Source organism: Colossoma macropomum, unplaced genomic scaffold, assembly GCF_904425465.1.
Source record: "Colossoma macropomum unplaced genomic scaffold, Colossoma_macropomum, whole genome shotgun sequence".
Lineage (NCBI taxonomy): Eukaryota > Metazoa > Chordata > Actinopteri > Characiformes > Serrasalmidae > Colossoma > Colossoma macropomum.
In genome coordinates, this window is record NW_023494794.1 from 4346750 (window position 1) to 4373423 (window position 26674).

At 37.9% G+C, this 26674-nt stretch overlaps 1 protein-coding gene across 2 annotated transcripts in view; it reads right to left on the minus strand.

Annotated features, from left to right (window-relative positions):
• LOC118814362 (fibrinogen C domain containing 1) overlaps positions 1-26674 on the minus strand; it is a 199296-nt gene that overhangs the window by 164021 nt on the left and 8601 nt on the right. The gene's annotated exons all lie outside the window — the stretch shown is intronic.

Sequence of the window (26674 nt, forward strand, 5' to 3'; positions counted from 1 at the left end):
AGGACACTTTTCCATTCTAAATGAGGTTGGGCCCAGAGAAGGTGGCAGCATTTCTGGATCCTATGTAGGTACAGTTTCTTCTTTGCGTTTTAGAGTTTTAACTTGCATTTGTGGATGCAGTGATGTTTTCACAGACAGTGGTTTCAGTGTTCCTGAACACATGAAGTGATTTCTACTACAGAATCTTGTCTGTTTTTAATGCAGTGCCACCTGAGGGCCCAAAGATCATGGCCAGCAATTGCTGTTTTTTGGTCTTGTCCCTTGCATACAGAGATTTCTCCAGATTCTCTGAATCTTTTAATGTTATTATGTACCATACATGATGAAAAGCAAAATTTCTTTGCTATTTTATGTTGAGAAACGTTATTCTTGAATTGTTGTACTATTTGCCCAAGCAGTCTTTCACAGAGTGGTGAACCCTTCCTCATCTTTACTTCTGAAAGACTCAGCCTCTCTGAGATGCTTTTTTATACTCAATCATGTTACTGACCTGTTGCCAATTAACCACTAGGTGTTTTTTTGTTTTTATTTTAGCATTACACAACTTTACCAGTCTTTTGTTGCCCCCGTACCAACTTTTTTGGAACGTGTTGTTGGCATCAAATTCAAAATGGGCATATATTTTTCAAAAAACAATAAAATTTCTCAGTTTCAACATTTGATTTGCTGTCTTTGTACTATTGTCAATGGAATATAGAGATGAAATAATTTGAACATTATTGCATTTTGCTTTTATTTACATTTTGCACAGCATCCCAACTTTTTTTAGAAACGGAGATGTATTTAGAATGATTTTGTGCTTTTAGTTTGTGCCGTCGTCCTTCAGAATTTCCATTTTTTCTGTCTTTTACACATTTGACCTTCATGTACAGTCCAGTGTGGCATCATAACCAAACTTCCAGCTTACAATGTCAAAGCAGACAGATTTTAAATAAGGATCAGCACTTTGTTTTCCGACAAGCGTCAAGTCACGCTGACTCAGACTGACAAGACAAAACAACAGGACCAACAGAAGGGTAAAGAGATTTGTCTGGCATTTATAAAAATGTCAAAAGTGGTAATATCCTGGGAGAAGCTAATGCACATTGAGGCTTTGGGAGTGGAGTCAGGTTATATTTATTTACAGAGGTGATTAAAGGTAAAATCCCTGAGAGGATTTCGACCGCAAACCATAAAATCCCTTAAAAAGTCAAAGCCAAGGCTCTTTGTACGAACCCACTCCAAACAGCCAATGCAAGGAAAAAAAGAAGGTTAAAAATGTATTTATTTATTTATTTATTTATTTATTTATTTCAGGAGCCTATTTATCCAAAGGTCACTATGGGAATCCTTGCTTACAAGCAAAAGAGATATTAATTCATTCACAAATTAAAATTCCAAATATAAACCAATTAATAGATCAAAACAGCATTCTGCACCAAGGCCATTCAGCATTTGTTTTAAGTGAGATATGAAAAGATTACTGAAATATACATAAAAATGTCATTCATTTTTTCCCAGCACACAGAACAGTGGTGGAAAATGGAACTATTAGAGTAAGCTGTCCTTGCTTCACACTTCTAAGTGACAAGATTGAAGTGAAGTCAGATGGTAATTTCTAAATAAAAACTAAAGGAATTGAAGGAATCACTGTGACCTTCATCACTTTAGATGCCAATTACAAAAGATACATGTGCACAAATTCCTTGGTAATGAAATAATGTAAGCAGAATAAATGTGTTATGCTCCCAGAACAAAACCTTGTATCTCAAAAAAAAAATACATTTTACAGGAAAAAGAAAATAACTCAAGTTCCATTTGAAGTTAAAATAATCAATCATTTTGGTCCATTTCTCATGTCTATTCTTCTGATCATCATTAAATTAAAACACAACCTAAAGTAGATGGTTTTCATGTTATGTCAAAAACTCAAAAATGGAGATGGATGGTTTTGTTTCATCAGTGATCATGTGCCCTGTCCGTACACTCATTGGCCATTTTATCAGAAACACCTACAACATAAATACACTTTATTGCCCCCCTATTGCTGCAACTGATCAGCCCTTCAATTGAAAAGATCCACCACAAGACCACCCTTGACCATATATTATTTGGGTGGTGGACCATTCTTAGCACAGCATTGGCATCTACATGGTAAAAAGAGTCTACTGGTACAAGTGTACCAGGCACAGCAGTGTTCCTGGATTGTTTTGGTTGGCGGTGAACGGTCCACCAGCCATAAAATCCAGCTGACAGTGGTCCTGTAGTCAGAAATGGACCACTGATGAGTTAGAGCATGGCTAAAACTCTAACTGTACACTGATACTGTAAGTGTTTCCAATAATAAGTGTACTCAGTGTTTTAACATCTCGGCAACACTGATAAAGTCTTACTTTCATACCAGCACTACACACAATGACATGCTACTACCATGCTGATATCAATGCTGCGCTGTACAGTCAGTAGCTTAATACTTACAAAGTGCACATATACAGTTGGTGTTCATGATAAAATGGCCAGTGAGTGTAGATACAAGGTAGATATTTCTAATAAACAGCAACTCTGTGTTTATATGAAGTAGGGAGCTAGAGATAAGCATTGCACTTGTCTTTGGTGATGGTTTTTCAGTCTAGCAGACAGATGTTCAGTTTGTCTTGATCTTCTTGCCAGGTTTTCAGAACAGAACAACTATCATTCAGTGATCCCAAATTCGCTACAAAGAACAAATGTGCCATGTCCTGTGATCCTTTCAGATCAGCCGCAAAGAAAAAATGGGTAAGAAAAATCCCTTGTCTTATTTTCGAGAACAATTAACAGTTCTTCTTCGATTAAATGCTCGAGCTGGAGAAATTCTTCTGAGGATTTAAATGGAGCATAACGTCGTTGTCCAACTAAAACCATGTATCTCCATTTTTGCTGATTTTCAATTTTCTACATCATTTCAACACACCAGCTGTCCTTTACGTTGTGTGAAAATTCCATGATGAACGGACTAATAGAAATACTGTAAAATCAGTTGGATTCAAACCTCTTTACATTAACTTACATTGAAATGTTCTCTTATAGGGGTAAAGTCACTTTTCTGGAGATACTTATTTTTCTTTGGACAGCAACGATAATCAAAACTAAGTGTACACACATAAGCTGCAACTGACCCAGAGACACATAATGAATTATGTTTTCCACTCGCCCATGTGTTAGTTTAGGGCCCTAAAGCAGTGGAAGTTTTTTGAAGCTTATAAAATTGCATGTTATAGTGACCTCAATATCATCCAAAACAACCAAAACATGTGTGTGTAAAATGTTCATATTTCTGAGCCCAAAGAATACAGATGTGGACACTGAAAACACATAATTCTGTTCATTTTATGCTTATCCAGTTGTTCCCACTAAATTAGGAAAAGTCATTAAATATGAAGCAGAGACGCCAATCATTAATTTAAAGACATTAAACACTGAATGGGGTCAATTTGCCACCTTTTGTAAGGTTGCCACTTCAGAGATGCCTGTTTTTCTTTGGACAGTGACGATATACATGTATTTATACAAGTATTGTGCGAACAACTGACCAATATAATGGTGGGACCAATATAATTGGAGGGCTAAAACAATAAAACAAAGTTTGGTTTTGTTACATCACATTACCTCAAATGATGCAGAGATTTTGACTGACCCCACTGCAAGGACAACATAGAAAATGCATCTAATGTCTTTATCTTTACAAAATCAGCATTTGTTAAATTATCTACATTTAAATTACTAACAAGCTTCGTGTGTATTTAAAATAATTCATTCATTCACTTCTTCTCATGCCTCTCAGCAGACAGAAGGGCCTATCATCTTCTCTGGACAGGCTAAGCCCATCCAGGACGCCTCTTGATGCCATGCTTGAGGTGTGCAGTGCTTATGAATAGGTTTCGGTGAGAATTTTTGCTTTTAGGCATTCACTGCTGTTCTCTGATTTTATGGCTTTAAAGTGAATTAAGTCTGATAAATAGAATGCTGATGCCATTGTAAACTGTTCTCAGGTGCACTCCAGATAGAAAGAAGTGCAACGTGACAAAACATATTGATGGGTCAATTTTCCCTCTAATGAGAAGTCTGAGAATCTGGCAAATTAGTCAGAGTAGTTAATGATCACATTACCATTTGACTTTTCTCTGCTAATTAGAGTCATCTGAAATCCTGACAGTGTATCATTAAACACTCTGCATTCGACTTGCAGTTCAGTGGAAACATCTCCCTGCTTGCGTCGTACTGAGATTATGCCAAGGAAGGAGGGGAACCATCAATGAAAGTGCTGTTTCAAAAGTCGCAGTGAGACCATACTGAGTAAAAACAAGATTCTCGTAGAGATTCTTGTACTGTTCCATTTCCTCAGTGCACATCAGCACCTTAAAAGGTAACCACTGCTCACATGTGAATTTCTTTTCTTTTTCCAGCCATGCTGTGGTTGCTGAAACATCCAGAAGGACTCTAAGACCCTGTTTACACCTGGTCACTTCATGTGACTAGCATATGGATTGTATCCTGATAGGATTTTAGCCACATGTATTTAAACTTGGTAGTCAAAATGTGTCTTTGGTTAGTTGGACTGAAATCTGATTGCTGTGGGGGATGGAATATGCAAATCCGCTCATTATGCAGAGACCAATTACCAATTGTTTGTCCATTCAGCCTCTTCATCTGCAGCTTGTTTGCACAGTAGTGTCTGTCCATTTTGCTGCTAAGCATTTTGTTTCATCTGGTGCAATTACCTTCCGTGCAGATGCGGATCACATGCCCTGTGACGTCCTGCATGGGGAGGCATTTCAGTTGTATTGGGTGGAGTTTTGGTTGTCAGAGGTGTCTTGGAGAGACTGATGCATTTACACTGCTATAACATGTGGCTCAACTGCATCTCTGACCCCTCCTGATGCGGTTCAAATGACCAGACTTGTATCTGTTTTGAATGCGTCCTGGGTGCATTTACACTTGTATTTTTATGTGGTTTGGCCTTACCCAGATATAATCCTGATACTCAAGAAGCATGAAGTGACTTCATGTCTGGATTGTATCCTGATAAGATTTTAGCCACATGCATTCACACTTGGTAGTGAAATGCATCTTCGATTTGTTGGACTGTAATCCGATTGCTGTGTGGGACTGAATACACAAATCCGCTTGTTACATGGCCAGGTGTAAATGTGGTCTAAGGGTGCATTTATACTTGCAGTTTGGTTTTCTTGGTCTGGACCAAAGCAGAAATTGATACATTTTGCATTTTAATTCTGGTTTGCTTAGCATCACACTAACATATTTAACATTGAACCTAAAGATGTAAACAAGTCATACAAGGAAAAGGTCAACAGATTTTATGACATACAATAACTGTGACAATGTCCACTGAACTTTCTGAATCATGCTGTTCTCATGTGGTTCCATCTGAGCTTATTGGTTTTATTTATGTCTTGTTTCATCAGTTTTGTGATATTAGCACACTAAGCCATGAGACTGTGTTACTGTGGTTTTGCATGACGCAATGAAATCCCCATAACAGCCTAGAGTGGTTTAAAGCTTAAAATACTGGTGTCTTAATACATAACATTATTTATGTGTGCAGTCAAATGTGAATTTTACAATGACTTCAAACGTGCATCAGCCTCATTTTAAAACAAACTATCTGTTCAATAACTACAGATTCAGAGCTTATGAAAAGATGATAAAGCACAAGCATGTGTCAACACAACATCAGAAACGTATCTTTTCCATGTGCTAAAGATATTCTGCAGAAAGGAGGTGACTTAATTCTGTCTTCGGTCCGTATTGTGTTCATACTTCAAATAAACCTCAGCAGAGTTCGTTATGAAGCAAACTGAAACTAAACAGCTCAGGGGGTCTTGGTCCACTTATTTTGGTGCACATCAGAGTCCGGATGGCAGTATTCTCACTTGCCCTAATGAACTGCACTAACAGAGCAATCACACTAAAGCTTGTTTTAATCGGACCAAATCTGCACCCTGAGCCAAAGCTATTGTTGCGTATGGGAAAAATCAAAAGCGCTTTTCAAAGCCACTCATGTTGCCCATTTTTTGAACAAAATGTTCCAAAGCCATTATGTTTTACTGTATGTACATTTTCCCAGTGCATGTTCAGATATGAAGCATCCTTCCACTGTGATAAGACAACTCAACACTATGAGTCTGAAAGGATGTGTAGCAGTCAAAAAGCCCTTGTTTAGAAAACGAGAAGCTTGTTATCGGGATGATTTGGCTAATGAGAAGCAGAAGATGCCACCAACTTCTAAGACTGAACTTTGGAGGTGTGAAAAATAACCCTGAAGATTTCTTTGAAAAACTGAAAGCAAGTCTCCTGAAATGAATGAAAGTTGTAATAAGGGCACAAAATAGACACACTAAATACTGGGAAAAAATTATATTTGATTTAGTTGAGGCCTTTGTGTCATTCCTTTACATATATGTCTGTGCTCACACTGAATAATGAACAATTTTTACATAATAATCATTTTGACTGGAAATTAAATAAATGAAAGGGAGGTCTCTGACTTTTGCACAGCACATGCAGAAATGCTTCTATTTCTACTATTTCTACACGCAGAAATGTTTCTATTTCTACTTCTATTTCTAAATGTTTCTATTTTTTTTCAAGGTATTTCTTACCTTGTAATTTAAATAATACAGTAATATGCAGAGGTAAAATGTACTTAGGACAAAATGCACTGACTTCTGAACTCATCAGTTAACCACAAACGGCTAACTACATGTCCTCAGAGGTCCAAGTCCTCCATAGCTGAGAAAATCTGAATCTAACCTGAGGAGTCTGATTTGGGACAGATTGGTCTGAGTGCAGAAAAGAAAGAAAATAATCTAAACCAAATTACTAAGGGTAGTATAATCCATACACCAACATACACCCTTAATATAAAGTTCACATGTGGCCTTCCTGAGCTCAGTATCACTCAGTCGGAACTATTTTTTACTTCTCTGCCATACTTTTGCATAGTCAGCAAAACTGCTGACCAATGCTATAATCCTTTTGGCACTATTAGAATTTCCTTTGAATCATATTTTGTTAAAACTATAACATGCATTAAATGGTCCATAACATGGAAAAGCAAATTTTCTGCCCATTTTTTGGTCGTGGAGGTCTTTGAGGTAGTATGCAAACAATTTTAAAACATATCATTCACTCCTGCAACCACATATACAGAATTTAAGCTTTTGTGATGACAAAAAATCCACATTTCCACATTTCCATATATCCTCTGTCCAGCCTACAGCAAATTAGCGCACCCATGAGGAGTGTTTCAGCCCAGACTGCTTTTTGAATGAGGCACAACACAGATCAGCATATCAGTAAGGTCATTTATGCATATCAGTCTCAAAGGCACAGTAAAACAAACAGTTAAAGGGGTAAAGAGAGGTTGGAAAAAGCTTATGTAAAAATGAAATATGTCTGTTTTTATTACATGAACCTACACTGATGTTTTAAGTGGGCCTTAGTTGGGGTGATAAAATAGGGGATATAGCTATGGATGTGGTGATGAGAATGCTAGCAAGCAATGCCGGAGTGGATAATCAGGAGAGTCGGGAGTATTCCTAGTGAGCTGGTTACTGTGAGCTAATGTATAAACTCACGCATATAAGCTCAAGAAACCTCAGACAAACTACAGATGTTATATCCAGGTGTATATCTGAAGCACTTTAGGGGTTAAACCAGCTAACTGAGTCTAGTATAGTGGATAGAGATTAGATAAAGCTGAAGTTAGTTGAAAAAGGAAAAAGGTACTTAAGAAGGATGAGGACATATCCGAGCAGGTGGGCAGTGAGAAATGCTGACCTTAACTTAAGTAGCATTATTTGTAGCATACTGACTGTAATGACTGTCACATTTAAGATAAAAGCTTTTGCCAATTTTATCACTAGCTAGCCACCTTGGTCATCTCAGTATAGCATATAAATAATAACAAAGAGAAAAATGAAGATGAAAATGCATAGATTTTACAAAAAAAAAAAAAATCTGCATAAAGGCAATGCTCTGTGTCTGTGTAGCAGGAGAAATACACTTAGCGAATGTGGTCTGCATCATATAACTCCTGGTCTGAAAGCAAGTCCTCCTCTCTAGCCCTGCTAGCCATCTTTGTAATAGAAGCGCACACACACCCCAATACACAGTACACATGTGGCCCTTCTGAGCCCAACATCACTCAGCTAGAACCATTTTTTACTCCTCTACCCAGCTTTTGCATAGTCAGCTAAAGCAAAACTGCTGACCAATGCTATAATCCTTTGGTTCCTGTTTGAGTCCCCATTGCATCACTCTCTTATGTTGGAGCTTTAAGGTTTATTAAATCTGATGCAAAGAATGTTAGTTACCTGAATTCATGAATATGTGTTGATACACTGCCAGGCATTAATTAAAGCGGGAGAAATGGTGAGAATGCAAGATGCAAGACAGCGAGAAAGACAGCAGCACCCATTGAGAATAATTTCCACTATATCTCCCACCCCTTTCGCTGTGTTTTGCTTTTTTAGCGTTTAGCAGCTTTGCGCGTCAGGGGTTTTACAAACCGAATTTGCCCTGTTTGGCCCTTTTTTTCCCCCATCTCTGCAAATCCTACACTGCATCATACAAAATACACATATTTGTGTTTGCATGCCTCTATTCTACCTCTATTTCTAACACTCAGCAAACACAGTCAGGTAGAAAATGAAATAGTTTTATTCTGAAAAATAACCAAAGTCACACATTCAAATATTAAACTAGCAAGCTTAGAGAAAAATGATGACTTTAGGCCTTCTGGAAGTCCTACATATGTTACTAGCTGCAAATACTAGCGGTAGCATTACCAATGCATTTCAGTCAAATGTTTGAAATGGAAAACAGTTGCAGTCGCCAGGGCTCCTTACTCTGAAACTGCAACATACAGGATTCTAGCTTCAAATTAAAAAACATGGAACGTCTTTTACAAGCTGAAAAATGTCAGTGTTCAACCTTGAATAGACAAAAAATAAATAAATAAATAAATAAACGTGAATCGCTATTAGCTTAGACTTGTTTATTATATATTTCTTAGTATTATATATATGGACATGGCAAAGTTAGAACTTGTCCTACATGTCTGTCCCAGAATTCCTACACGTTACTTAAACATGGCTATCTGGATCCCTTACAACCGACTGATTCTCCTGTTATTTTCACTACACAGCGTCCATGCATGTCTGTCTCAATCTCTGTGTTGTCAACTCTTGCTACTTGTTAATAACCATATTCTCCTTTATATAAACATTGTTTAAAGTTAAAGGTCGCCTGTGTGAACATGCAGAGATCTGTCTGTCGTGAATGTTTCCCCACTTTCAAATTTAGAATCATTTTCACCCACACCCAAACTAAGGTATTTTGGGGGGTAAACTGTGAACCTGGCAACAATGAATGAGTGGTGTAGATTAGAGATCAGAAATGGGAGAGAGTGAAATGATACTGCAATGACAAAAATAAAATTTGACAAAATGACAAATGACAAAAAAGTAAAATTTCCACATGTGAGTTGGAACAACCCACTTCCAAATGCTGCTTAGTTTAACTAGTTATTATCTAGCCAGCTAATGTTAACATGACAGCTATTTGTAAAGATACTCTTGTTGGCCTTTGTTTATTAGCCTGGTGTAGTATGATCTATGTAGCTAGATAATTAATTTTTGTCCCCTCTTGACATTAAAACATGTCAAATGTAGGCTAAATAACACATTGTGGATGACAGCATACAGAACTATACAATACACAGACATGCCAAAAGTCAAGGGACAGCTGTATGTAAATTGTTACCTCAGGGGACGGCTTGGGAACAGCCACACATATATAGGTTATGAGGTGTTATCTTGTGAGGTTCAACACTGGCCAGTGTGCTCATGACAAGGGAGCATGATAGTGGGTGCCAGAGGGATGGTCATAGAATATATCATTGAAGGCATTACCACCCACAGTGGACAGCGCAGTGGCCGCCCACAGGTGCTTAATGATCATGGCTGGCGCAGTCTGGCTAGAATTTTCTGTGCAAACAGACAAGCCACTCTGGCAGAAATCACATCCACATTCAATGCAGGAGGCCCCCACACATCTTGAGATGAAACGGTTACCGGTTTCACGGTAAACCGCGGTAAAATTAATGACGGTTAGTAGTACCGTTTGAACTTTAAAAAGTATCGTTAAAAACGCGGTCGATTACCGTGGTGTGAAAACTCGGAGATTCAGAGATATTTCAGCCTTCTAAGAAGACCAAGTCTGACGCTTGGTCATATTTTGGGTTTTATAAGGATGCAGAAGGAAAGTTAATTGAAGATGACCACCCTGTCTGCAGAACAGGCCTAAAGAAAATAGTGGCGAAAGGGGGCAACACATCAAACCTTACGAGTCATCTTCGCGACCACCACCCGCTACTTTTTAGAGAATGCAAGGTTAACTTTAACAGAGAAGCCTGTGGGGACGAAATAGAAGAAATGTCACGGTTTGTGTGGTTTAACTTATGTTTATGGTTCGTTAATAATTAAGCTTTTAGCGTAAAAAAACAAAAAACAAAAAAACAAACAATCGGTGAATCAACTGTGAATCGAAACTAAAGCTTTTAACACACATTTCTGTGGAGCAGAGTCTCCAAAATGAGCTCTGAGTTAACAGTCACACAAGCTCTGGAATGAGACGCTGCAGAGGTTCAATCTGCACAGCTTCCCTTTCTCGTCTTGGTTGCAGTGTTTACTGTCTGAGAAGAGAATAACAATCTCAAATCACTCAGTGTCCCCTACATAGTGCGCTACTGTTCAAACAGTAGTACAAACATGATCATCATTAACAAGCAGTTGAGTTTTAAATAGGGAATTTGTAGCCTGTTGTTAATGTTGATTATAAATGACTTAGTCGAACGTTTCATGCACTCTTTGGCTGAAGGATTTGCTATTTCATGATCCACAAAGTGCACTACATAGGGAAGATAGTGTGCTTTGGGATGGGACCTTGCGCGAGTAAACACTGTGTGCTGATTTTAGGAAAAGCAGAGTTTAATCAGAGATTAAACTTTAGGAGTGTTTCTGCTGCAGCTCAGATGCATGTTAATTTTAAGTTATGTTTTAGTTTTAAAATGCTTTTAGAGAAGCAGCTCCACAGGTGAAGACACACTGTGTGAGTCTGCAGCTCACAGCACGGTCACGCAGTTCCTCTGTGATTTTGGCTGTTTTTCCTGGTGCACTGTGTTGATTAGGGGTTCAGCGCCACAGCGGCACAATAATGCTGCAGCTGCAGTTAGGACAGAAATCCCCCGAGTGCAACACTTCTTAGAAGTAGTAATTTTCCATTAAGACCCACCTCAGAGTTGGTCCAGATTTAATTCTCTATGCAGGGAAATCCCTAGTTATTGTAATTAATAATAATAATAATAATAATAATAATAATAATAATAATAAGAAGAAGAAGAAGAAGAAGAAGAAAATAATTACAACAGTAATAATAATAAGAAGAATAACAGTAATAGTAATACATTTGCTATTCTTTTGTTTACAGAGTATTACACGTATTGTAATACAAAACTAATACTACAAATGTATTGACCTTATTTTTTAATGTTTATGCAAACAAAAAGTGCATATTGCTGCCAATTCTATTTGTCTTAATATAAAAGTTGGTGAAACGAGTTTCAGTTTGTGTGTCAGTATTTATTTATTTATCTTACTTTTCAATACATTTGAACAATATCGCAATAATACAGATAATCGTGATAATTTTGGTCATGATAATCGTGATATGAAATTTTAATATCGTTTTATCTCTACACACATCCCACAGGCCAGTGCAGTGTTCTTTAGCTTCCATGGGATATGGGAGCAGAAGACCCACCAGAGTGCTAACACCATGACACCTGACACAGGACCTCACCTGGGCTCATGAGGTTGCTAACTGGACCCTAGAGGACTGGCAACATGTGGCGTGGTCCGTTAAGTCACAGTACCAATTGTTTTGGCCTGGTAGTAGGGTTTGTGTGTGGCGCAGACTCCATGAGGCCATGGACCCCAGTTGTCAACAAGACACTGTGCAGGCGGGTGGTGGTTCCATTCTGGTGTGAGGTATGTTCTCATGGCATAGATTGGGTCCAGTGGTCTGCCTAAACACGTTTCACTGCTTGGTGACCATTTGCAGCCCTTCATGGACTTCACATACCCCCACAGTGATGGGATATTCCAGCCAGATAATGCACTGTGCCATCAGGCCCAAGTCCAGAACTAGTTCTGAGGAGCATTCTGGAGAGCTCCAACGAACGGTGTGGCCTGCACGTTCGCCCGACATGAGCCCAGTCAAGGATTTATGGGATGTGATGGAGAGGTCCATTCGCATCCAATATCCTGCACCTACAAATACCACAGAGTGGAGACTAGAGGGGGTCCTACACAATACTAGTTCCTGTCCCATGACGTTTAGCCATCAGTGTATATGAAATATACAGTGGTACCCAAAAGTCTGAGACCACTACTAAATATGTTTATATTTTAAATTATCTTCAAAAGTCTGTATTACAAATTATATCAATTTAAGAGGAAAGCAGAGTTTTTAAATGTTGAATTTCTGAATTTCTTATTATTCGATACATCCCCTTTTTTGCCTTAATGGCTGTGTGCACTCAAGTTGGCATGGACTCGCAAAAGCTTCTGATCAGTAGATTAAATCCACCTGAGACTAGTCTGAACACAATGGGAAGAATGAAAAAGGATGGAAGAACTAAAAAGTCTGACCTCAACATGGTCAATTTCACAAATTTGCTTATGTTTGAATAGTGGCAGTGAATAGTGGCAAAATGTTTAATATTTCTTCTTTATTTTTCTCAAAACTTTATTTTTTGTCATTTCATTTTGTCACTTTTTCAAGATTCTAAAACTTTATTGTTTATCTCCAGTTTCAAAGGGGGGCGGAAAAATCTTTCAATGTCATCTTAGACTTTTGGACCCCCTGTTTATGATACACACTACTTGCTAACTAGTGGAACAATGGAATACATTGCATGCGACTTTGAATATTTTTAAACTGCTTCAAGTAACTGTCAAGTTGCACTGAAGTGATGTCTCACTATGAGAAGCCAGATTAAGTGCAGTGGGGTTGTGTGATTATGATTACTAGAATTATTGTGTCTCCTACAGTGATTGCATCTATTAACTACAGCTAACAGCGATTGTACACTAAAGTGCAGTCACACGCACTCTACAGGAATGACGACGATTTGTCACACCGCTTCAACACCTGTATGATTCATCTGAGCACACACATACAACACTCAATGGGAGCACTGGAGGTAAAACAGCTTGCTCACAAAACACCGTCATTAAAGCACTGTTTCACATACTTTTTCCTATTTATAACTCAATTGATTTTCACTGCTACATGGAACGTGTTAATTGCAGCCTCTTGAAATGAACCAACTGTACAGATTCAAACTGCCATCATCGTAAACATACTATTAATTATAAAGTAGTGAAACGTAAGGATGAGCTTTACTGCAATTAAGGTATAAAAAAGAGGTGCTAATTTCTTCAAAACTTTAGTTCTTATTTATTCCCTCCTAAAAGTTCTACTTTGCTAACTGCAATAGAATCGTTTTAAATATTAGAAAAAAAACTATTCCAGTTCTAAACTGGCACTTATAAGCAGTGTTTGAGTAGTTACTCAAAAATAATAATCCACTTCAAATTACTAATTACTTCTCTCAAACTGTAAAGGAAATCCTTTACTCATTACTTCTTTGAAAATGTAAAGCAAATTCTCAATAGTTAACTTCTAAGTTGCTCTTTAAAATCAGCACATCTGAATCAACAGAAAAATCCAAAAGAAAACCCGACAGTGCTGTCAGTACTTGATTTAGAAAGAAATTGCCAGTTACAGTAAACGGCTTTTAAAAGGCCTGTCACTGCCCCTGCCTTTGAACAAGGCGGTTATTCTTAAAATTATGAACAGCTGCTGCTGTTTGAAAACCTAAAATCTAGCCAGCAGTTACAGCTCAAAAACAGCAGCCTCAGGTCAGCCTGCTGAGGTGAGATGAGGTGCTCTATTCTTTGTATTAGTGTGATTAGATGCTTCAGCAGATTGCCTGCTGAGTTTACAGTGCTTTTTTGCTGCACTGCTCATATTCAATATTAACAACACATACGCATAAATTATCAATCACAGGCAGGAATAATCTACATAGAGGACATGCATCAATGCATCAGACATATTTAATATTATTGTTCATTTTGAGACATTTGAGCAGAGCGAGTAACACAATGCTTATTAAGTTAGTAATTACAATGTTCGAAGAATTTAACCTGCAATTCATTCTTACTGGCCATTTTATTAGAAACACATCTTGTACTTCCACTCACTGACCACTTTAATAGAAACACACCTTGTGGTTTTAGTCACTGGCCACTTTATTAGAAACACACACCTTGTGCTTCCACTCACTGGCCTCTTTATTAGAAACACCCTATGCTTCCTCTCACTGGCCACTTTATTAGAAACTCCTTGGGCTTCCACTCACTGGCCACTTTATTAGAAACACCTATCTTGTACAACAGTGTTGCTGAGGTTTCTGCAGTCCAGGTCTGTGGTCCAGTCAAAGTCTATGGTCAGGAACTAACCATTGATTAAGAGGTAGAGGTCTTTGACTCCAGAATCTGAGCACAGTTTCTAGTCCTTTATTTTTGGAATCACTGGATTTGAGTGGTAGAAGGTGCAGGGGGGAGCTAGAAGGTAGGTGTTTCTAAAAAACTGGCCACAAAATGTACATTTACCCAGAGTTTTGGGAAGTGTTCAACTTTATAAAAATAAAAAAAAGTTCTTTCTTTTTTTCTCCAAACATATGAAGCTACCTTCTTATCAATGGTCTAACGGTCAGTTGTTCTGATGTTCCCTCCTCTCCACTCCTAGCTACAGCTGCCCATCCTGACCTGAAACGGTGCAATCCTCCTCCCTCAGCCCCTCCTGATTGATTTGATATTTGAATAATTTAGCGTTTGAATGTGGAATAACATCTTAAACTGCTCATTTATTCATCTGTTCGCTCCTTTCCCCTTCTCTCTGCCTGCCTGCCTCCTGTGGCCTGAGGAATTGCTCTGTGTCAGTTAGATTGACTTTAGATGCGACGTAAATAATTCATGCGTTGGGTAACTGTTACTGTGAGCCATGAGGATCAGCAATGACTTTCTCTCTCTCACTCACTCTTTCCACACCTCCGTCTCACTCTCTTTCACTATTTCCACGTCTCTCTCTCACGGCACACATCTGTCTCCCGCTTTCCACACCTTTCTCTCTCTCTCTCTCTGTCCATCTGTTTGTGTCCGTCTTTTGATTACTCTGAAACAATTGCCAGAAAATTTATTTCCCATAAGACTTCCCTCTGTCCCCTCACTGCAAGAGCGTGCGCCTGTTTGTGTGTGTGTGTGTGTGTGTGTGTGTGTGTATGAGAGAGCGAGAGAGAGAATGTGGTGGTTCATGCATTTCTCTGTGTATATAAGTACAGTGCTGTGCAAAATCAGAGACCATCCCTTCGTTTAATTTCCAGTGAAAACAGCCATTAAATACATGTTAATCTTTCAGCATCAAGGAGGGAAAATTACACAGAAGCCCCAACAACTAAATATAATATCAATTTCATTTTTCTTTTCCCACTCTTTGCTTTTATTACAGCTTTCCTTCTTTGGTACCATTTTATATGACTTATGTCATATACTTATATATTATGACTTATATTTATATGAATATGACTACCCTTATAAAGTTTTTATAAACGGTTTAAAATTAGTGTGTTAGTTATTAGTTAGGTCAAATACTTAAAACCATTAATAAGTCATTATAACACATTAATAAAAAGAGCAAATGTGAGCTGTTGTATCTGATGAATATGAACGTGTAATGAAGCTGACAGGTTGACAGCTGACATGAAGACAAATTAAGATCAGTAAACGAAATCTGAGATTTAACAGTATAAATGAATGAGAGTTCACCTTTAAGCAGACGAAAGGTCACTGTTGCCCTTTTTTGTGTGTGGTAGTTGCTTATAAATGATTTTAAAGTCTTTTTGACCTTATTAATAACCATTAATAAACTCATTTTAAACCATTCACGAGCAGAGTTGTGTTATTTTAAAGTGGTACCCTTTCTTATAACAATTTTTGACTGAAAATAAACGAAGGGTGGTGTGGTGCACAATCGGCCATGTGCGTTAACCACCAGATGCAAATCTGATCAACAACACAAACTCCATTCTCTCCCTGCCCCCACAGCTGTAATTAGTCTAGTGATTAACCTTGACACTCCTGATCACATCAGCCCTTCTTAATGATGCTGTTACCACTCATTGCTAAATCAACTCATCCACAACCATACACTATGCTGTATATATATCTGTCTCTTTTTGTTTAACACTGTCCAGACACTCCTTCTAATTAGTCATCTGAGGTAGTTTAAGGTGCACCCACTGCTGAAATAGGCTTTCAACTGCAGGCACACCACTTGTATAATCTCTACAGAAAAGCATTGGCGACAGACCAATAGTCACCAAAACCAATGCCAAGCATAAGCTAAAGGGGTATAATGCCAGTACTTTAGAAGGTTCCCTTTGGTGTAAATTTAAGAGAAGAAAACTGGAGAAAACCATCCAATCTAAACAAGTCAATTAGGGTTTGTAACACATGCATTTAGCATACATTACTGGTACTTTAATAATGCTACGTACACAATCACATCATTCTACCATCTTTTAAATGCTTGAGATGATTTATTTATTTCACATTTTATTCTTTCCAGTCATCATAATTTTAACACTATAAAGTGATCAGTCAGGAGAGCCGTGCACTCACTGCTCAACCTCAAACTCCACCTACAAACACAGCCGCTGAATGCTGCTGTTTAGGCATTCTTCATGTACATAATATGTAAATGAGGTGCTGATAGGCTGGCAATTGATTTCACGCACTAAAGCTAATTACCCTCAAATCACTTGTTTCCATGAGTTTCCAAAAGTTTCATAAATCAGATGCAAAGAAGTTTATCTGTCATTGCAAATCTGCACTCTATTTTATGCTGAGGAATAAGAGCCAATGAATCAGATCAGCAATTAGTACTAAAGATACATAGGACAAGTTTTGCATAGTAGTACACATTCTAAGGCCTAAATCAGCGAAAATGGGGGTGACCAGTAGGATGGTGACTGGGCATAGTTAGGCAGCAAAATGATAAACGTCCCTTGTATGACAAATAAAGCACATAAAACTGAATTTTCTTCACTTTTTACAACAAAAGAGTTTAATGCAGTGTGAAAACATTGTTCAAATTTACAACATACTGTTTACTCACATAGCCCATACTACCCATATATGAAAACTAAGCTGTTTTGAATTGAGTGTTTTTATGTCACAGAAAACAACATTTCCATATCCACCTATTCAGCCTACAGCAGGTTAGCTCCTCCCACTTTCAGTGAAGTTATAAGGAGTGTTTCAGCCTAAACTTTCTAAACGAGGCACAATACAGGGCAATCAATCAAAAAGAGCAGAGGTACACGCCCGCATATACACGCACACACACGCACACACACACACACACATACGTAGGGGGTGTGTGTTAGTAAGTCTAGCCACAGTTACTAAAATAGCCTGTTTAATTCTAAAGGATAAAGACAGGTTGGAAAATGGACAATGTAACAATGAATTATTAATAGTATCCATGGACCTCAGGGGAAAAAAGTGCAAAAATAATGATGATATAGGCTCTAACAAAAAGACCCAGTAGTGTTAGCCATAATTGATTGATGACTCATTTAATCATCTAGATCAAAACTATTAACAAGGCAAAACAGACTACAAGCCCACAACTAGTTAGAAATGGTTTACTCTCACTTTAAACCCTGTTTGAGATTTTTTTCTCTGTACTCTCTCTTTCTCTTTCTCCCTCTCTGGCAGATTAAACTTTGTCATTGTTCATAAATGATTCAGTTATTGTGCTGTATTAATTAGTTCCCCTATCATTGCTGCTCAGGGGGAGCTCTCCGCTGCCATCCCCATTCAAATTTATCCTCGCAGTGTGTGCATGTATGTGGCTTCAATGATTAATGACTCCCTGTGTTAATCAAAAAGGCCATGCTCTGACATTGTCATCAGTGAAAGGCTTGGCGAGGATGCTTGAATCAAGAGCAAAGCTGCTCCATTACTTTCGCTAATCACAAGGAAAGAGAAACATTTGTGTTGACAATTCGGAGCAGCCAATTACAAGAAGACAAGGCTAAAAATTAAAGGACGAGTTTGTCGTCTTTCGACGAAACGTCAAGTATTCCTAAGGCTCGCTGGCATTAAACCAAGACCGACATCGCACTGCTTGTGTTCAGTAATTGACCACAATTGTATGTACTTTGTGATAATTGGAATGGAATGTAAACCCTACACACTTAAAACAGATCATTCTTTAGAGATTCTTTAGTAAAAGCAATGGTTCTATTTAGAACGATTTCAGTCTTTGCATGGTGAAATAGTTCTTCAGATTGATGAAGAAATGTGTTCTATATGCTTCTATACAGAACCTTTTTGAAAAGGGACCTATATAGTACCAAAAGGGTCCTTCCATTGTTACAAGATTGACATCATATCTATAGCAAAACCATTTTTGTTTCTATATAATACCATTTTCAATACAGTTCTATATAGAACTATCAACAGCACATTCTCCATTAATCTGAAGAGACATTTTGGAATGCAATGAACCATTTTAACATGCAAAGGGCTCTTTGAGTGTATATGGTTCTATATAGAACCATTTTCTGCTCTAAGGAACACTTGACCATCTTTTTAAGAGTGTACATCAATATGTAGTTAATTACATATTAAAATTACACAGTGTTACATTTACATTCGATTTACAAGAATATAAAGGACGTTATTTTTTTTCCTTTGCAAGACTGTAAAAACCAACAATATTTAATTTAAATCACACAAACACAATAGTGTTCAATAACAGTTTAGATTTTACACTTCCACAGAATTCCCCTGCTTGTTTCAATGAGCTCCAAGTGAGAAATAATTAACATACAATTACTCCATGTGTTTGTTGTCGCAGGCAATTACCAACATTAATGTAATATGTTGTCGCCGTTGGGACAAAACCTTGTATCTCCGAAATGGTAACTTTACATAAGAAAGAAAAACATTATTAATCTGTAATGTAAGTTAATGTAAAAAACGTGTTTTGGCAAGTCATTTTGGACCATTTCTATTGGTTCACGTATCATAAAACTAACATAATGCAAGTGGTAAGTGGACTTTTCAAATTACGCAAAAATAAGGAAAAAAAAATGACAAAAGTGGAGATACAAGGATTTGCATGACAGTGGCATGTTAAATAACTAATGTCTTAAATCTTAGAGCATGCCAGTCCAACAGGTCAAGGTTTCTGAACTTTAAATAATCAGACATTCTTATTTGTTGGAAAATTTTGGTTCAATTTTCATGGTGGCCTTAAAGTTCACAAAATAATCTGTGAACAACTATCTGTGAAATACTACTATCTATCTGTGAAAGATGGTTCTTCAAGGGTTCAAGTAAAAAAAAATGGCTCTATATAGAACCATGAACGCCCAAAGAACTCTTTGCCTGATTAAAAGGTTCTTTACATTGCAAAATCGTTCTTCAGGTTATTGAAGAATGTGCTGTAGATGGTTTTATATAGAACCTTTTTGAAAAAGTTCTATACAGCACCAAAAACGGTTCTTCTATTGTTATAAATGTCAAGCCTGTTACAATAGAAGCACTCTTGTTGGTGCTATATAGAACCCTTTTCAAGAAGTTTCTATATAGGACAATCTTCAACACATTCTCCATCAATGTAACGAACCCCTTGACGATGCACAGAATCATGCAAAGGGTTCTTGGAGTGTTCAAGGGTCTATATAGAACAACTTTCTGTACTAAAGAACCCTTGAAAAACCATCTTTTTTTAAGTGTTTTTTAAGTGACCACAGAGCTGCTCTTGGCTAGACAGTTCTAAATGGTGGACCCCTCTCAAGCTAGCAGTGTCACAAACCCTAGCAACACTGAAACACTCTTACCAGCACCACACACACTGCCATGCCACTACCAAGTCAGTGTCACTGTGTTGAGAATGATCCAATACCCAAATAAGATCTGGTCAAGAGTGGTCCTGTGGTTAAAAATTGACCGATGATTAATGGGGGATGAATGAGGAAGGCTGACCAACTGTGCATGACAACAAATGGGCTGCAGTCTGTAAAACTGTACACATATGTAGTAAACAATAAGGTAAGCATTTCTAACAAATAGGCTAAGGAGAGGAAATACAAGGTAGATGTTTCTAATAGAGTGGATAATGTGTATGTGTGCTTTAATGATGCAAAAGAAGTGTAATATCACCTACAATTATTATATTTACCAAGGGAAGAGCTCTGTACTCTCTTGTGCTCGGTTTAGCGCGTGGGTGGAAATTGCGTGTCAACAGCACAGCACATGGTGGACAGCAGGGATTTATCGGTCATTAGCTACTGTAGGTAATTGAAGAAGAACCAGCTTTCAGTGAATGGAAAAGAAATACAATGCAGTTTGTCAATAGCTCTGTGAAAAGTCGTGTCTGGCTTTTCTATGACTGCCTTTATGCTTTGGATGTGAATGGATATGGGTTTGTAGCAAGATGGACAGTTTCCAAGCGCTTTCAAAATGTATACATTTTACACTGTACATTTCCCTTACTATTCTGTATTCAAGACAGGGAGAATGTGAATCACACAACACAGTTACTAAATGATTTCATTTATTGAAGGAAAAACTTAATTGCCCCCTTAAACTAAAACTGACTGGATCACCTCTAGCAGCAACAACTGCAACCAAACGTTTAGGCTAACTTTAGATCAGTCTTTCACATCACTGTGGAGGAGTTTAGGTCCATTCTGCTTTGCAGAATTGCAGCCACTTTGGAGGGCTTTCAAGCATGAACTGCCCGTTCAAGGTCCTGCCACAGCATCTCAATAGGGGTTCAAGTCAGGACTTTGACTAGGCCACTCTAAAACCTTAATTTTGTTTCTTTTAAGACATTCAGAGTTGGACTTCGGCTCGCTGTCTTGCTGCAATTGTGCTTCAGAACATGGACTGATGACTGGACATTCAAGGGGGAAATTACTTTTTCTTCCCCCACATGGGGCCAGTAGGTGTAGGATAGCATTTTTCCTTCAACAAATAAAATGATCATTAAAACAAAGTATGTTGTGTTTACTCAGATTGTGTGACACACATACAAAAATAGAAGAAATCAGGAGGGGGCACATACTTTTTCACAGCTCTTTTTTAGGCAAAGTTTAACTGTTTAATAAAAAAAGTCAATATTTCAGGAACACTTTCAATATTTCACAGTAACTCTATATTGCTTCTGCTACTCATGCAAGCAGATCAAGAACAATAGTTCAGATTAGCACACAGAGCTTTACAGCAACACAACACAAACATACAATAAAAAAAGAGCAGCTCACAGCAGGTATGCAGCCACGATCTGCACGGCCAACACAATGTCACACTTATCTGAAACTTTTCTGTAGCTGTATGGTTATAGCAAACTTTTTCCATTCTATATGGGGCAAGAGGTCAAATAAATCAGCCAACTGACCCATCACCAAGTCCCTTCTTTACTGCTGATATGTCTGATAAGCTACTGAGCAGGCCACAGCAATGGCAGCTATGGCACTGAAAACTCCACAGTTGATGATTTAGAACCTTAGTACTTTAGAACAGTACATTCAAATTTCAGAAATGAGTAGTGTGTGCATCTGAAGGCTACATACACAGAAGCATTATAATGGGCTTACCTGGGCTGTCATTCATATCAGAGACTCTTGATTGGCTGGATTTATTCAAAACATCAGCTCTGATGCTGATTGGTGGCTGTTAAATGCATTTGACTTCGAAGTTAAAAACAGGTATGAGGGTAGAATTCTCAAAAAAATTTCTGTACAAGAGGAGACTTATTTTAAATATTCCCAAAGTAGTGGGATTTTTTTTAATTCACCATCTGTGGCATCAACATCGTCTAGCCCACTGGTTAGCCGCCATAGCTGTGGCCACGGATAAGCTGCCATATTAACATTAGACTGACGCCTGTCTTCTTCAGAAATGATTTTAAGACATTTTATGAAACAGGACATTATTAAAGATGTTTCAGCCAAGAAAAGGGAGAAAAGAATGGTAAGCTACGTTTATTGACTGTTCCATCAGAACGGTTCTTGTGTTTTAAGAAGATCAAATGGTACACTGCAGCTTGTGGTACACTTTAGAAAAGGGAATGGTTCTATTTCGAACCACGAGTTCATGCTTAAATGGAAATGGGTTGTATATGGGTCTACATAGAACCTTTCTGAAAATGGTTCTATATAGTACCAAAAAGTGTTCCTCTATTGTTGCAATGTCAAGCTTGTAACCCTTTTTGGTGCTATACAGAACCATTTTCAAAAACATTCTATACAGAACCACATGCAACATATTCTCCATCAATCTAAAGAAAAATGTCACCATGCAAAAAAACATTTAAGCATGAAATGGTTTTACATTCTTAAAAAAATGGTTCTTCAAGGGTTCTTTGATAAAGAAAATGGTTCTATATAGAACCATGAACACTCAAAGAACCCTTTGCATGATTAAAAGTTTTTTTTGCATTACAAAAGGGTTCTTCAGATTGATGGAGAATGTGCTGTAGATGGTCCTATATAGCAGACAAGAGGGTTCTTCTTTTGTTATGACGTCAAGCTTTTGATGGTTTTACCCTTTTTGGTGCTATATAGAAATCTTTTCAAAAAATGTTCTATATGGAACCATCTACAGCATATTTTCCATCAATCTGAAGAACCTATTCATGATGCAAATAACCCTTTAATCATGCTAAGGCTTCTTTGTGTGTTCATGGTTCTATATAGAACCATTTTCTTTACTAAAGAATCCTTGAAGAACCATTTTTTAAAGAACGTACATAAACTCATGGTTCTAATTACTACCATTTCCTTTACTAAAGAACCTTTGAAGAACCATCTTTATTAAGAATGTAGATCACATTTTTTAGTGATGTTAATGGTTTTAATGAGTTACTCCTCACAAATGGTTGAGGTGAAAAAGAGGATTAGCACTTTTAATTGACTGCCTACTCAGAGCAAATTCCAAATAATTGACCATCTATGGCTTTTAGTGGTCTGCTTCTGGGTTTGAGGTAAAGCAGCAATGGAGAGATGATGAATGGCAGAGCTGGAAGTTGCTGACTGGTGGTGGTGGTGTGTGCACCGTCTCTGAAAACAAAGGTCTTGAGTTTTTGGGTGCTGGGTGTTGTTCAGTGTGCAGTAATGTTAGGTATCATTCTGCTGATTGTTAGCTGTGTGACTACCTCTTTCTATGCTTACTAAATCTGGCATAATTTGTCTACATCAGTTGGGAGGGAACTCACTTGTTTTGTGTTGAGTTATAGTGATTTTATGGATTTTTAACTACACCCATAAGGCCCATAACCACCTGCAGCCCAAGAGCAGGTTCAAGCTCCTCTGTACATACGAAACATTGTGATCTCTCACCAACCTAATAGCGTTAACAGGATAAAGATAGTGGCTAAAGCCTATAGAGGACCTTCAGTGATGCTCTGTAGGCTTCAGCCTCTATCTTTACAGTCTACAGAGCATCAGTTAGCTGTTGGCTGATTTAGCTAAGCACCTTACAGCTGATGCGTCAGTTCTGTGCGATTTTTGACGGGATTAACTGGTCACGTGGTCTTCCATACTGCCTTCGGATAAAGAAATGGCCAAAATTTCACTCCCATCTCTGAACTCTTGGAATATTTGCTTAGAATTGGGATATCTGATTCTTAAAAATCCCTCAAACAACAATACAGCTTGTCAGAACTGGAGCCCAGGCGACATGCCCTGCTGTTGGACGCCATCAGGTAGTAGGTGAATGTCAGTGACTGACTAGCTTGTGCAATCTGTACTGCACTGTTAGACCCAGTCTGCTTTCATCAGTGCTGTTTTGGTCAATTGAGCAGCATCGGCCGCAAAAAAGAGTTCAGTCCAAGTAACAGTTTTATCACTGCCAATGGGCACTTAAACTACTTTTGCTGCACAAATGTTTGAATTTTTAAACAACCATCATTTGAATATCATATTCCCAGTAAGAAACTGTTTAATATTGCTAAGAACAAACTCAGATTTACAAACTAAAGCCCTGAAGGTGCTCTGATAATGCTTTGACATTAAATAAAGGACTCACTTTTTGTCATACATTACACATGCACCTCTAATCAAATTACATGTTTTGTTGAGTACACACATACTCGAACTTAGGCTTTTAATAATGCACTGTTACTGATTATTTGACGAATTTTACATATTGGGGAAAAATAAAACATAAAATGTGACCTGTGCAAAGGTGATCACATTTTTTATGTATCTTTTATTTTTTTCCCAATATGTTAAACTCAAATAAATATAAACGTTGCACTAAAATGTTCAATAAAATATTGTATTTAAGTTTGATCCCTGTAGAGGATGCGTTAACTTTTTTTTCCACTTAGAAAATCAACTAACTTGCGATTTGTTAAAACTTCAGCATTTGCACTAACCATGTATTTCTTTATACTGTTTGACATATAAACACTGGTCCTCATCACCAAGATCTTCCTAAATAAAGTTTTCTTAAAGTTTGTTCTTGAGGAAAGCTGCTAAGAAAAAGTCTACATTAGATTCATGACGTGTTCTTAAGCCACAGAACTATTCACACTCTTGTGCTCTCGAGTTCTTTTTTTTCTTAAAAATGGTTGGTGAATGAGGCCCATAGACTTAAGCAGGCACCTTGTGCTGAGCTAACGGTGGTTTACCTTTACAATCACACACTAATTTTAGCTTTAACATGGATATTAGAACCATAAGACAAACAATATACTGTTTAATTTGAATGTTACAGTTTTACAGACCAAGAAAAAAGAGAATTATTCCCTTTTGCGCAGACTAGGTGTGCAACGATTAATCGAATTAGGCGACTAAAATCGATGTTCACATTTTTTGGCAACTAATTTAATAGTCAATTCGTTGGTGACGTCATCACATATGTTTCTTGCGCTCACTAGGAATGTTTTGACATTACCGCTTACTAGAGTTGAAAAAAGCGCGGTGGCAGCCTCAAGAACAAAGAGTGTGGGAGCATTTCACGCTAAACTTCAGTTTTGCTATGTGTAAAGCTGACCTTAGCTGGCACGGGGGCACATCCTCCATGCTGGAGCATCTAAAGAGGAAAGATGTCGGCTCACTGGATGAAGAACATCCGTCTCAGTAAAACAGCTGTACTAGCTAGTCAGCTAATGCTAATGTTAAAAGCTGTCCTATTTTATGTTATGAGTTGTAACATCTATTTCGAAATGCATGTTCTGTGGTATCGTTAATGGAGTAGTGTTTACATAAAATTGATCCATAAAATTGATAGAGAACAAGTTTGCCACAAACATTGCCACTGTTTGCTGAACGCAACTCACATTTATGTCTGGAGATGCTGCTCTTAGATATACATACATAGATGCTGTGTTGGGTTCAGCCAGGCGCGTCAAGGGTGGCGAAATTTTGGGGCGGTCAACATCGGTGCTGAAGCGCGTTCAGTACCATTACAGAGCGGCAGTTTAAGAAAGGTTCTGTCCAAAATTATGCTATTTCAAGTGTGGTTGGTGAAGCACAGACAACCTTTTGGTGTGATTAAGGGAAAAATGATTTAGGTTTGTTGCATTTTATTGCTGCTATTTTGCACATCCTTGGTTTTAAATTTTGACAGGAAAAAGATTTTGATGTTTTATTTATCTGTTATTAGGAGGAAAGTTCATTAAAACTGTGAATTTTTGAATAAGTTATTCATCTTTGTCTTCATTGTTAGTTGCAATTAGCAAATGCATAAAAAACCTCAAACTAAATTTAAATGCTGATAGCGACACAGGAGTTATTTGGTAATAGCGACTCATAAACTGAATAATCGATTATTCGTTTCAATAATTGATCGATTATTCGACTATCAAAATAGTCGTTTGTTGCAGCCCTAGTGCAGACACGTTAAGTATGTGCTTGTTGGCCATCAGTTTTGGTCTTTGCCATATGTTTGAGTGTAATTTCTCACAGGAGATGGTAAGCCGACAGGCAGACACATCAGTTGGCCTTGGTCAGCACTAGTTCTTCCTGTAACAGTACAACCTATAACAGATGAGATAGCTAGGTGGAGCTAGAAGATATGGGTTTTTGGTATGAAGTGGCCAGCGGCTGTAACTGTGTGGCAAATTCTACTAACCAAAAAGTACTGAGAAAATTCTAATCTAAGGATCATCCATACATGTCCAGTCATAATCTGTACAGGTATAGGCACCATACAGGTACAGTCATCACTCTTGTGTCATTGCGAATGTGAGTGTCATAGGATCATAAAAGGAACAAACACAGTGTGTGCAGATCAGCCCATCAGTGTGCGCAGGCACGACTCTCAGGAAATGATCAGCAAAGAAAATCTCAAGCCTTCATTCGTTTTGCCCCCTCTGGATACGTGTGTGTGTTTGTGTGCGCAACCCTCTATGACTATGTTACAAAGAAAAAAGGACAGAGCAGAGCACAGACAGCATGAGAGAGTGAGAAAGAGAG